Here is a 12281-nt window from a genome sequence, read left to right as displayed (position 1 = left end):
GATCTCTAAAAGTAAGCAAGACGAACTCTAGCAAATTTTGCATCAACCGTCGACTATGCACTGTCCTGTTCGAGTATCTAACAGTTCTGAGTAGCCATCAGTTTGAGCTGGAGGCAGTATCCACTATCGACCCTATAGAGAACTAGATGGACGAGATAATTGTTAGTTTATAAATGTATATGCTGAAATGTTATAAGAACTTAGAGTAGAACTCAATTTAAATGTTAGCCCTTGGATCACAGTCCAAGTGTGCAACTAAGATGTAATCTTAGAGTAAGTGATAGTTTATGTCATGTGTCATTACCTTATAGGGTAGATGAATGAATGGCTAGATTTGAATGATGTAATGAAGGAATATTCTATTCCCAAAGGTTACATGTGCACAGTGTGCATGTGAATGAAAGTAATCATCTCATTTTCTTCTTTTTCAAGCTCTAGCTCTCTCTCTCTCTAAAATCTCTCTTTTTGTCTCTTAATTTTTAATCTCTAGCTCCATTGATTGTTGATTTAAAGAAGCTTATATACAAGATAACAGTTTGTATGCTAACATGGCCTCAGAGCCAGGTTTGATCAACTGATACTGGGCATTTAGATTTGTGAAGGAGCTACCAAGCAACTCGAAATTGAGCTCGAGTTGATTATGATCTGAGTCTAACATGGCAAGATCAAGTAGTAATGAGGTGAGAGTACCAATTTTCAACGGTGATAACTATAAGTTCTAGAAAATTAAGATGAAGACCATTTTCAAGTCTCATGAGCTGTGGGATCTAGTTGAGAAAGGGTTCGAATGCTTAGATTCAAAGGATGATGATGAATCTGATGGAAAGAAGAAAGAAAAAGAGGGATCAAGCAGCATTGAGAAGATGACTCTCGCAGAGAGACTGATGAAGGATGCTAAAGCTCTGGGTTTGATTCAAGGAGTTGTTTCAGACGAGATATTTCCTAGAATTTCTCATGATGAAACCTTAAAAGGTGCATGATACATTTTGCAGCAAGAATACCATGGTGGTAAACAACTTAGAAGTATTAAATTGCAAGGTCTTCGTAGGGAGTTTGAATATACAAGAATGAGAGATGATGAATCACTTTCTATTTAACTTACAAAACTGTTTGATTTAATAAATCAAATGTGAAGCTATGGAGAAGAATTATCGCGAGAAAGAGTTGTTCAAAAGTTATTAATTAGTTTGCCATCAGCTTATGACTCTATTTGTTCTGTTATTGAGCATTTGAAGGATTTGGATGTGATTAAGGTTCAAGAAGTAGTAGCCTCTTTGAAGAGTTTTGAGTTAATGCTAGATAGGCATTCTAAGAACAAAACTGAGAGAGCATTGGCTAGTCTTAGTGTGAATCCCAAACTAGTTAATTTCACTGGAAATCAAAATGACAAGTACTAGAAGAATTGGAAGGCAAAAGGTAAAAAATGGGATAACAGACCCACTGATGGTGCTAGAAATCCTTGCAAGCATTGTGGCAAATTGCATTTCGGTGAGTGTCGATTCAAAGGCAAGCCAAAGTGTTACAACTGTGACAAGTTTAGCCATCTTGCAAGGGACTGCACTAGCAAGAAATCAGTATAATAGCTCAATTATGCCACTCAGGTAGAATCTACACCAACTATGTTTTATGCTAGTAATCAAACTAATACTAGTGTAAAATGATGTGATGATGTATGGTATGTAGATAATGAGTGTAGTAATCATATGACAGGTAGAGAGGATCTACTTGTTGATATTGACAAAAATGTGACTACAAAGGTTGAAATGGGTACTGGACAAGAGATACATCAAGGAGGTTATGTTTGTGCCTGGATTGAAAGAAAATTTGCTTAGTATGTGACAAATGATGGAGCATGGCTATTACTTGGTGTTTGGAGATCACAAGCTGGAAATCTATGATGACAGTTCATATTCCAACATGGTTGTCAGAGTACCAATGAAGGGAAATCGAAGCTTTCCAATGAAATTGCAGTCTGGAATGCATATTGCTTTTAAGGCAAGTGTATGTCACTCTACTATTATGTGACATAGAAGATTGGGACATTTGAACATAAGCAATTTGAAGTTGATGCAGGAACAAGAAATGGTGGTAGGGTTACCAGAAATCAAAGCAATTAAATGAGTGTGTGAGGGTTATGTTCTTGGTAAATAATGTAGGGAGGCATTTCCAAGGGAAGCTACTACTAGGGCATCAACTCTTCTAGAGCTTATACATAGTGACATTTGTGGTCCAATGCAGACAACTACAAAGGCTGGAAATAAATATTTTCTCACTTTCATAGATGACTGCACAAGGATGTGTTGGGTTTATTTTTTAAGACATAAGTCTGAAGTTCTTAGTTTGTTTAAAAGATTCAAAGCTACTGTGGAGTTGTAGAGTGGTTATAAGCTGAAGAAGCTTAGAAGTGATTGAGGAGGAGAGTACACTTCAATTGAGTTCAACAAATTCTGTGAAGATGTAGGCATGGAAAGACAACTCACCACCCCATATACACCATAGCAAAATGGTGTGGCAGAGAGAAAGAACATAACCATTGTGGAAATGGCTAAGTATCTCATGTTGGAAAAGAAGATTCCACTTAAATTTTGGGTTGAGGCAGTCAATACCTCCATGTATATCCTGAATAGATGTCCAACCAAAGCTTTGAATAAGAAAACATCTTTTGAAGCTTACAGTGGGAGAAAACCAAGAATTAAGCATCTAAAGGTGATTGGTTCATTGTGTTATTCTCATGTGCCAACTCAACAGAGGCAAAAATTGGATTTGGTAAGCAAGAGGTGTATTTTCTTGGGGTATGGTAGTTGTGAGAAGGGATATAGACTATATAACATTGAATCCTGGGAAAGTGATTATTTCCAGAGATGTTGTATTCAATGAAGATGCATGTTGGGATTGGAATGCACATAAGGAAAGAAATGTGAGTATTCAGATTACTAAAGTGTTAGAAAGAGAACATAAGTATGAAGAGAATTCTTATAGTTCTGAAGCACAATGTGAAGTAAGTGAAGATAGTGAAGTGCTAACCTCAAGCACTGAAATCTGTGATCAAGGAAGAATGACAGGTCCATAGGATATTAATCACACTCCTCTAAAGTACAAAAGTATTGCAGAAGTATATGAGAAGTGCAATCTATGCATTATAGAACCAGAAAATTTTGAAGAAGTTGCAAGTATGAATCATGGCAGAAGGCTATGATAGATGAAATTACCATGATTAAGAAGAATAAGACTTGGGAGCTAGTTGATAGATTATTGATAAACCAATCATTGGAGTCAAATGGGTCTATAAAACAAAAATTGAATCTGGATGGATCTGTGCAGAAAAATAAAGCAAGGTTAGTTGCAAGGGGTTATTCCCAGAAGCCTAGAAAATTTGATGCAATGTAAAACAAGCACACAAATTAAAACCCTCTTTTGACAATTGTAGTATGTGTATAAGTAAGGATCGTTCTAAACCGGGGATTATGAGGGATTGCTAATCTAAACTAAACTGACCTAAAAACATAAAAACTAGACTCTAAAACTCTAACTAAGGTTATATGAGTCAAACAACCTTAAAAGACTCAAAACAGCTTCAAACAATCAAATTGACTCAAACTAGACACTAGGAATGACTTTGAACGAAAATTGATTTGATTATGACTCAAGACACTCAAAAACACAAAATAACTCAGATTCTAAACTAATTGACACTTAAAACAAAAGGGGGGTTTTTGTTTTGACAAATTTGAACTAAAACAAGACAGAAACTAAACTAGACAAAGTTTGGTACAAATTTGGATTTCTAGATGGTTTGTGGGGTTAGCTAGAGGTTCCTTATCCACACATAACTTATATGAACATGAATCGATTTCCAGTTACTCTTTTGTTGAATTATGAACGACAATGCCCCAGATTAACCGTGTCAGTCACTAATTAATCTTCAAATTTTCCTTTAGTTATTAGGTTGGATGACATCATTCGACAACCCAAAGCATTCTTCAAAAGTTCCCTACATGACATCATAATAGAGATACAATCAAAGATCATTACATTTTATGAAAATCATAAGCATTGACAAAGCATTCGTAACTATGACATCATGATACTCATGGCAAGAATTTAACTTAACACGATTGTGACTAGCAACCTTCACTACTTGTAAATATAAGTTCCTAACGATTATGTGAAATTCCCTTATATTCTAGCATCAAATTCATGCATGCAAACTAAGTGTGCACCCTTAATCAACATACAAGAATAAGTTCTGAATAAAACAGTTAAGCAAATTGCATTCACGATTCACAAATTCATAACTGGATTTAATCAATTCATATTGCATATAAAATCATGGCTTCAAAGTCTCCCCTAGCTAAAACAAGTTTAGCCTCTCATGTTCACAGCAAAAGAAACAAAATTGAATTTAAACATTGAAAACCAAAGATTGGTTACACCTAAAACACCCAACGAATCAACTTGGATGCCCTGCACGTTCAAGCTCCTCTCTTCTCTTCTCCTTGCTGCGGCACAGAGGTTAAGGGATGATTTTGGATGTGTTTCTGGGTTAGGAATGGATTTGGGTTAGTAAGGGGGTGCGGCAAAGTAGAGGGATGGTGTGTTGATGTGTGGTTGAAGGTATGAATGTATGGGAATGGTGAAGAATGAGTGTAGGGTGCGGCAGAGTTGTGGGATGAATTAGGGGTGTGTAGAGATGACGTTTGGTGTGATGGATCCCCAAGGGGTGCGGCAAAGGTTTATTAATACGCCAAGTATCTAAAACCCTAGGGAAATAAGGTAAAGGTGCAGCAAAAGTCCAATGAGAAAAGGAAATAAAGTTTTATTAATGTCAAAGGATTGTTATTCTAAAACTACTAGGAAAAAGACTAAGTCAAAATCAGAAATTAAAAGGAAAGGGAATATAGGGTGCGGCAAAGGCAAAGGGAAAGAAGAAAGGTGGTGAATTAAAAAGGGAATGTGATTTGGTGTAGAAAATAGGAAAGGGAAGGTCTCCCTTGTGCGGCAAGGCTAGAATGGTGCAAGGAACCTTTGGTTGTTGTCCTAGAATGCATAGGAAACCTTCAATGTTGCTAGAACTTAGGGACATTTAGGATTAGGAAAGGTCAAACCAAAATAGGAAACCTTGGCTTAACTTTCCTACTTCAAGTAAGAATCCTCATTTGAGTAGGAATCCTTCTTTGATTAGGACTTCTTCTTTGATTAGGACTCTTAACATCTTCAAGTCTTCAATTTCATCCATTCCTTTTGCTCCAAGCATATGCTATCCATTCCAAGCCCAGTTTTGCTCCAAAATGCACCTTATTGCCTCATAAGGCCTATGGACCTACAAACACACGAAAATAGCTTAAAATACTAAAATAACTAAGAACTAATTAGGTAAATGCAAGGAAACAAGCTAATTAAGTCGCATAAATATGCTCCTATCAGGATTGGAATGCACAAAAGGAAAGAAATGTGAGTATTTAGATTATTGAAGTGTTAGAAAGAGAACATAAGTATGAAGAGAATTCTTATGGTTCTGAAGCACAATGTGAAGTAAGTGAAGATAGTGAATTGCTAAGCTCAAGCACTGAAATCTGTGATCAAGGAAGAATGACAGGTCCACAAGATATTGATCACACTCCTCTAAAGTACAAAAGTATTGCAGAAGTATATGAGAAGTGCAATCTATGCATTATAGAACCAGAAAATTTTGAAGAAGCTGCAAGGATGAATCATGGCAGAAGGCTATGATAGATGAAATTACCGTGATTGAGAAGAACAAGACTTGGGAGCTAGTTGATAGATCATTTGATAAACCAATCATTGGAGTCAAATGGGTCTATAAAACAAAATTTGAATCTGGATGGATCTGTGCAGAAAAACAAAGCAAGGTTAGTTGCAAAGGGCTACTCCCAGAAGCCTGGAATTGACTTTAATGAAACCTTTGCTCTAGTGGCAAGACTTAACATTGTAAGAACCTTGGTGGCCCTTGCTGCACAGAAAGGTTGGAAGTTTTTGCAGTTGGATGTAAAGTCAACATTTCTAAATGGAGTGTTGAATGAAGAAGTGTATGTAGACCAACCATCTGGTTTTGTGATACAAGGCAAGGAAGATAAAGTGTACATGCTTAGGAAAGCTTTATATGGCCTGAAGCAAGCTCCAACAACTTGGTAAGAAGAGATAAACTCTTATTTTACAAAGGCTAGATTTCACAGAAGTCCAAGTGAAGCTACACTGTATGCCAAGACATCTCATAGTGGCATTCTCATTGTATCACTATATGTAAATGATATTATCTACACAGGAAGCTCAAAGGAAATGATGGCTGAGTTTAAAAGTGAGATGATGAGACAATATGAGATGACTGACCTAGGATTGCTTCATCACTTTCTTTGTCTTGGAGTACTGTAGACAGACACTTATATTTTCTTGCACCAGAAGAAATATGCAAAGACTTTGCTTGAGAAGTTTGGACTCAGAGATTGCAAACCTGTTGCAACACCCTTGGTTGTGAATGAAAGACTTTCAAAAGTAGATGGGAGTGAACTGGCAGATGAGACTTTGTATAGGCAAATGGTAGGGAGTTGAATTAGTCTTGTGAATTATTGAGCAGTGAGGATATACTTATCATTTATGCTATTATATTTGGTTTGCTTTACTTGTTGTGGGTGAGGTACGGTCGAGCGCAAGATCGTAGATAGGCAATGCTCATCCTACAACAGTTTTTAGATGCAAGTAGTGCACGGGAGAACATGGCAGTGGCGATAAAGTGAATTTGCTTTGCTAAACCTTGTATTTGAAGTAAACTCTGATTTTGTCGGAGTTAACTCACTTGTTAAATAAAACCGAACTTTCAATTTATTGTTGGCTTACCAATTTTATTTACATTCTCGTAGGGTGTGAAAACACAGTTTTGTTCCACTTTATTTGCCTTACTTTCTATTGGGAACGTGGTGTTATAACGTTGCGGCATGACGTCATAGTATCTAAATGTCAATAGGACGTGGCACTGTTAGGTGTCCGGTTTGTGGATGTGACACCACTTGTCAGACACCAACCCAAGAGCATCCTAAAACATCATAAAGGTAAATGAAAGTAAGTAAAAGATAACAAAAGCAGAGAGGAGCTAACTAAAATCTCAATAAGTGTCATAAAGCTAGAAGAGCTAACATATCTAAGAAGCACGTGCCGCACAATAGCATCGATACATTCATTAACAAGCTAGCCAGAGAATATCATCTATGCATCCTTGAATTCCATATACTTGGCATGCTGAGCGGTGACTTTACCACTAACAATGACATGCATGTTGTAACCATTAATCCACTTTCCATGACAAATTTAAGGACACCAAAGGCCATAGCATGCCCTAACAAAAAGGAAGGTAAAAGGTATGTTCAATAGGAGTCGACAAAACCCAAACCGCAAGGTAATAACTAAAGCATAATGGTTGTACAAGACAGAGTTATATAAACCTAACGTATGACATAAACCAAACAACACAGAATAAGGAACCTTTCAAGCCATTTGGTTTAGCAACCATCAGAAAGCTGTAGATTAGCATTAATAAAGACTATGGTTCCTAAAGGAACAATACTAATTGATCAACTCGGGATTCAAATTAACTTCAATAGCAATGAATGTTTAATTAACTGATTCCCTCAAGCACTCAAGTGAAGCGCGTGCTGATAATTAATAATTAGTATATTAGGTTAGGATAATTGGAAAGCTATGAAATGTAGGAGTTCCCGAACTCCAAGAACTATTTATTAGTTTAAACAGACTAACAAAACTCCAACCTGCAATGTAAGCGTTCTTGCAGATCTTCTTAATGCGTTATGTTGAGTAAAGGCAGATTAAAAACTGAATGCTATTGCTATTAATGATAGGCAATCAAGAAACACTGGACAAGTGAAATCATTTTCCTTAGAAAGAGAGATCTCAGTGGTGTGGATGTACAAACTAAACTTAGCTATTTGCAGAAGTCCATAATTATTTATACTAAAAAATTCACGTGTAAAATAATAGTCACTTTAAGTTTGCAGTCTACAGGGTAGCATTTTTGTTACTATAGATTTATGCTAATAGATTTCCAAGAATAGATACAGATAAGCATCTGAGCTTGCGCGATGCTGTTAAACATGAAAAAGTTTTGAAAAAAATATGTGCCAAAAAGTAGTGCTTATATACATATATTACATGAGAAATTAAGGATGATCTATCTACTTTCTCATACTACATGACGAAAATTAGGATGGTAGTATGTATGCTATAGCCAAGGAGTCCTATTTACATTCATATATTACATGAAAAAAAATGGGGATGTTAGTTTGCCATCCTCAGGGATTGTTTTTCAAAAGTTATGGTCCTATCCCATGAGTCTTTTACATCTAAGACTGTACAAAGCTTAAAAAGTAAGATTTGTTCCATTAAGGGCATCCATATGCATAACTACGTTAATAGCACCTCATTCATCTTGTACGACAATAATGAACTGAAAATCAAAACAAAAAAATTAATAACAAAATTTGATCACTTATGAATTTGAATGACACTAAATTGCATATGAATAAATTGAATGACATATGATACTATCTAAAGACGAAAGCAACTTTGTATTATCTAATTATGACATATTTAAGTATATTAAATCACACAAAAAAAAAATTGACAAAATTGAACTTGGGTTATTCACATTTTGTATTAGATATCGAAAGTCATGTTGAAAGCTCCAAAATAACCAACCACATCTAATCAAGTACACACCTAAGTAAAACATAAGCAAAAAACAATTTCTTACTCCTCAATCATTTATCAAGCACAGTAATACAATCAAACAAAAACGCTTAATCGTTTCTCTAACCTTGGCCAAAAATTTAAACAATCATTGCTTTGTTTACGTACGTAACCCTAAATATATTTATATATTTTACTTCCATTAGTGGCATACTTATACTCAACACACACGATATAAGAAAAAATCGAACTACAATTGTGAATATAAAAGTTCTTCCTCTGATACTAAGCTTCTAATAAAGCAAGAAATATATACTGACAGTCATCAGATTAGGTGATGTTCTTATGTGGCATCTATTAAGTTTGATTCCCTTGTTTAATCCAAGACTTTATCATCAATTTTTTTCTTGTTAGATATTCTATACCAACTCAGTCATACAGTTGGTCAGTTGGTTGTGAAAAATGAAATCAGATTAATGGAGTTAATACTTTGTAATTTAAACTTAAGACTAACCTCTTAAGTTTTTTTTGTTGGTGTAGAGGTGAAAAGAGTTTTTCTGATTGGTTCCCTTTGCCATTTCTTTAAACTTGAACTGCTCTCAATTGGAGATGTTGGTAGAGATTTCTTGAGTGAGAGTGGTGGTGCGGAGGGTGGCATTTCATGAATGATATGTTTCCTAGCAGGGTTACTTATTGCTTCATCACCTTTGTTGTTGTTTGAAGGGCGAGTTTGTGTTTGATCATGGAAAACAACTTGGATGAGTAACTCATTTATACTCATGTCACTTTTAACTTTCCCACTGAGTAACTCATTTATACTCATGTCACTTTTAACTTTTGGTGTGACCTTTGTTGATAACTAATTCTTCACATGTGATTGCAAATAGTTCTTCAGCTGATTTGCCAAAATGACGACATTGATTTCATCATTGGCATCTTCAAGAATTAAGCTAACTTTTAACATGTGTTAAAATTGATGTGATTATTTATAAAGAAAAATAAGTAAGTTTATGTATTATATAGTAATAGACAGAGAGTAATTTCATATTAACAAGCAATAGGTTTCTGAATATCAGTTGGACAAATCAGCAGGTCACTTTCGGGCTTTGGTTTTAGTTGTTTGAAATAGATTGGACTATCATTGTACCACCAGCCGTTACTCAAATCAAATCATGCAACTATTACTCTGCACATGAATGGAGTATTTTGCAATATTTGTTTAGACAATGATAAGTATAATACTAAAATGAGAAGATTTACATAATAATATAATGGATTGTTATGCATATCATGTGGATTGCAATTTCTATTTGTGGGATGTTAAAAAAAAAAAAAAAAAATTCTGTTTTAGTCAAACCCGAATAAATAACTTAAATATTCTTAGCAAATTGTGCAACAACAAATTATATAGTTTATAAGAGGAGATAGTGTAAACGAATTACTTGTGGGTGGTGAGTCTGGTGGCTTTCACACCAAATGATGTATAAAAACACATGACGATTGTGATTTCTATACTACATATTTTGGTCAGATAAAATTGTATTTTCACTGCCTCCATGACTTAAAAAGTTGCTTTCATTCTCTTAGATTTAGTTTTTGCTGCTTTCTCTAGGTCATAGATTAACGAACCTAATAAGTAGATTCTATGAACTTGATATGTGGGTTTTATGAACATGTGGGATAGGTTTGTGGATGGCAGAATGAAGCTATTCATGGGCTTATGAATGCATGCAATGCAATCAAATAAGAACTTGGAAACAAATAAGAAGACAAATTAAGACCTCCTTATAAATGATAGTAAATCTTTGTAATTGTGGTATGAGACGTTGTTTTCCCTTAGAGTTGAAAGCCCCGACAATATTTTATTGAGGCCCAAATAAAACAATCTACCTTCTTTATACTAATAACTCTAAGTCATCAATGAATATCATACTTCTTTAAAAAAATAACTAGATAATAAAAATTTCCACTTTATTGCTATAGCATGGCATCCTAACAGTAATTTAGAGAAATCTAACCTCAAACAATGAGTTGGTCTTTAGTAATGTCAAAGCAAACAGAAACCTAGAAAATCTAACCTCAAACAATGAGTTGGTCTTTATTAATGTCAAAGCAAACAGAAACCCAAAAAAATGAAATTTGAGACAAATACAACACTTTTAAATATGGAATGCATTCCATTTTACCTCCAAAAAATTTGTATCACACATGTTCAACTGCCCTACTGATAGCTTTTCAGCGGCATAAATTGATCTGGTGTCATTAGTCGTTTCGTTGAGGTTGAAATCATTTTCAAAGTGTGACTGGAATTAACAAAGCTGTGCACATTTTTGTATTAAATGGCACACAATGAGATTGAATTTTAATATTCATTGAGTAATTTCTCTTTTGTTGAGAGAATGGTAAAAAAAAAAAAAGACTTACCTCGATTTGTAATTTTTTGCTTTTGGTATTTTTGGGTTTATGAAAAACAGAGTGGATCCAGGACTGTTAAATATTATGTTTCCTATGGGTTTGTAGATGCGGAAGCATGTCATTTTTTTTGGTAGGGTGTAAATATTGGAAAAAAGTGAAGCTGTATACCTTCGTACTATATTACTTTGAGACTTGTGAAACAGCAATAATAAGTGATTGTTGTTGTCTTACAACTTCGATATCAAGGTCTTGGCGCACTCTCTCCACAATGGGTAAATTATACAAAACTACCTTAATTATGGGTTTAATGATACTATCATACCTCATTTTTTAAAAGTGACAAGGTTATACCTCATCTTACGAATTTGTTCCAGTGTCAGACCTTCGTTAGTTTTTCTGTTAATTTCTCTGTTAAATGCTAACGTGGATAGAGACGGGACCCACTCACTAATCCAACTAGATTAAAAAATAATTAAATATTCAAAAATTAAAAATTAAAAAACTAAAAAAAATAAAAAATGGCCTAAGGGATCCGGCCTTTCCTTTCCTCCACCCGCACCAACCCTTTTTCTTCTTCTCTTCGATAGCCACCAAACCCTTCCCCGTTCCCCCAACCTTCCTCCACCACCCTCTCTCTCTGGGATGCAGTCTCCCTCCTCCATCCTTCTCCCCACTCTCACTCGTCCTTCCCTCACCACCACCTCCCAACCCAACCCATCCCTCCCCTAGTCCCTCCATACCCAACCTTCCTTCACCACCCACCGCCGTCTCTCTTCCTCCATCTTCACCACCCCACTGAAGAAACAAAAAAAAAACCAAGCCCACACCCAGATCCTACACCATAAAAAAAAAAAAAACAAAAAACAAAAAAAAAACAAAAAAAAACCAAACCCACACCCAGATCCCCTTCCCCTCTTACAAACCCATCATCCTCCTACCTTATCTCCACCCAGTCCCTCCTCCGACCTCTCTCCTCCGTCTGATTCGTCTTCGACCCCACACCTATCCCCATTGATAGCAAATCTAACCATCGATTGTCCGTCGTAATCATCCCTACTGATCTGGCTCTGCTCTCCACCTCTCGATTTCCTCTTCCTCTCGGCCGTCAAAACCCTCCTCTCCTTCCCACCTCTCTCCTCCGCTCTCTTTGC

Source organism: Pyrus communis, chromosome 17 (genome assembly GCF_041283825.1).
Source record: "Pyrus communis isolate YQ-2024b chromosome 17, ASM4128382v1, whole genome shotgun sequence".
NCBI lineage: Eukaryota > Viridiplantae > Streptophyta > Magnoliopsida > Rosales > Rosaceae > Pyrus > Pyrus communis.
This window is presented reverse-complemented; position numbering follows the sequence as displayed.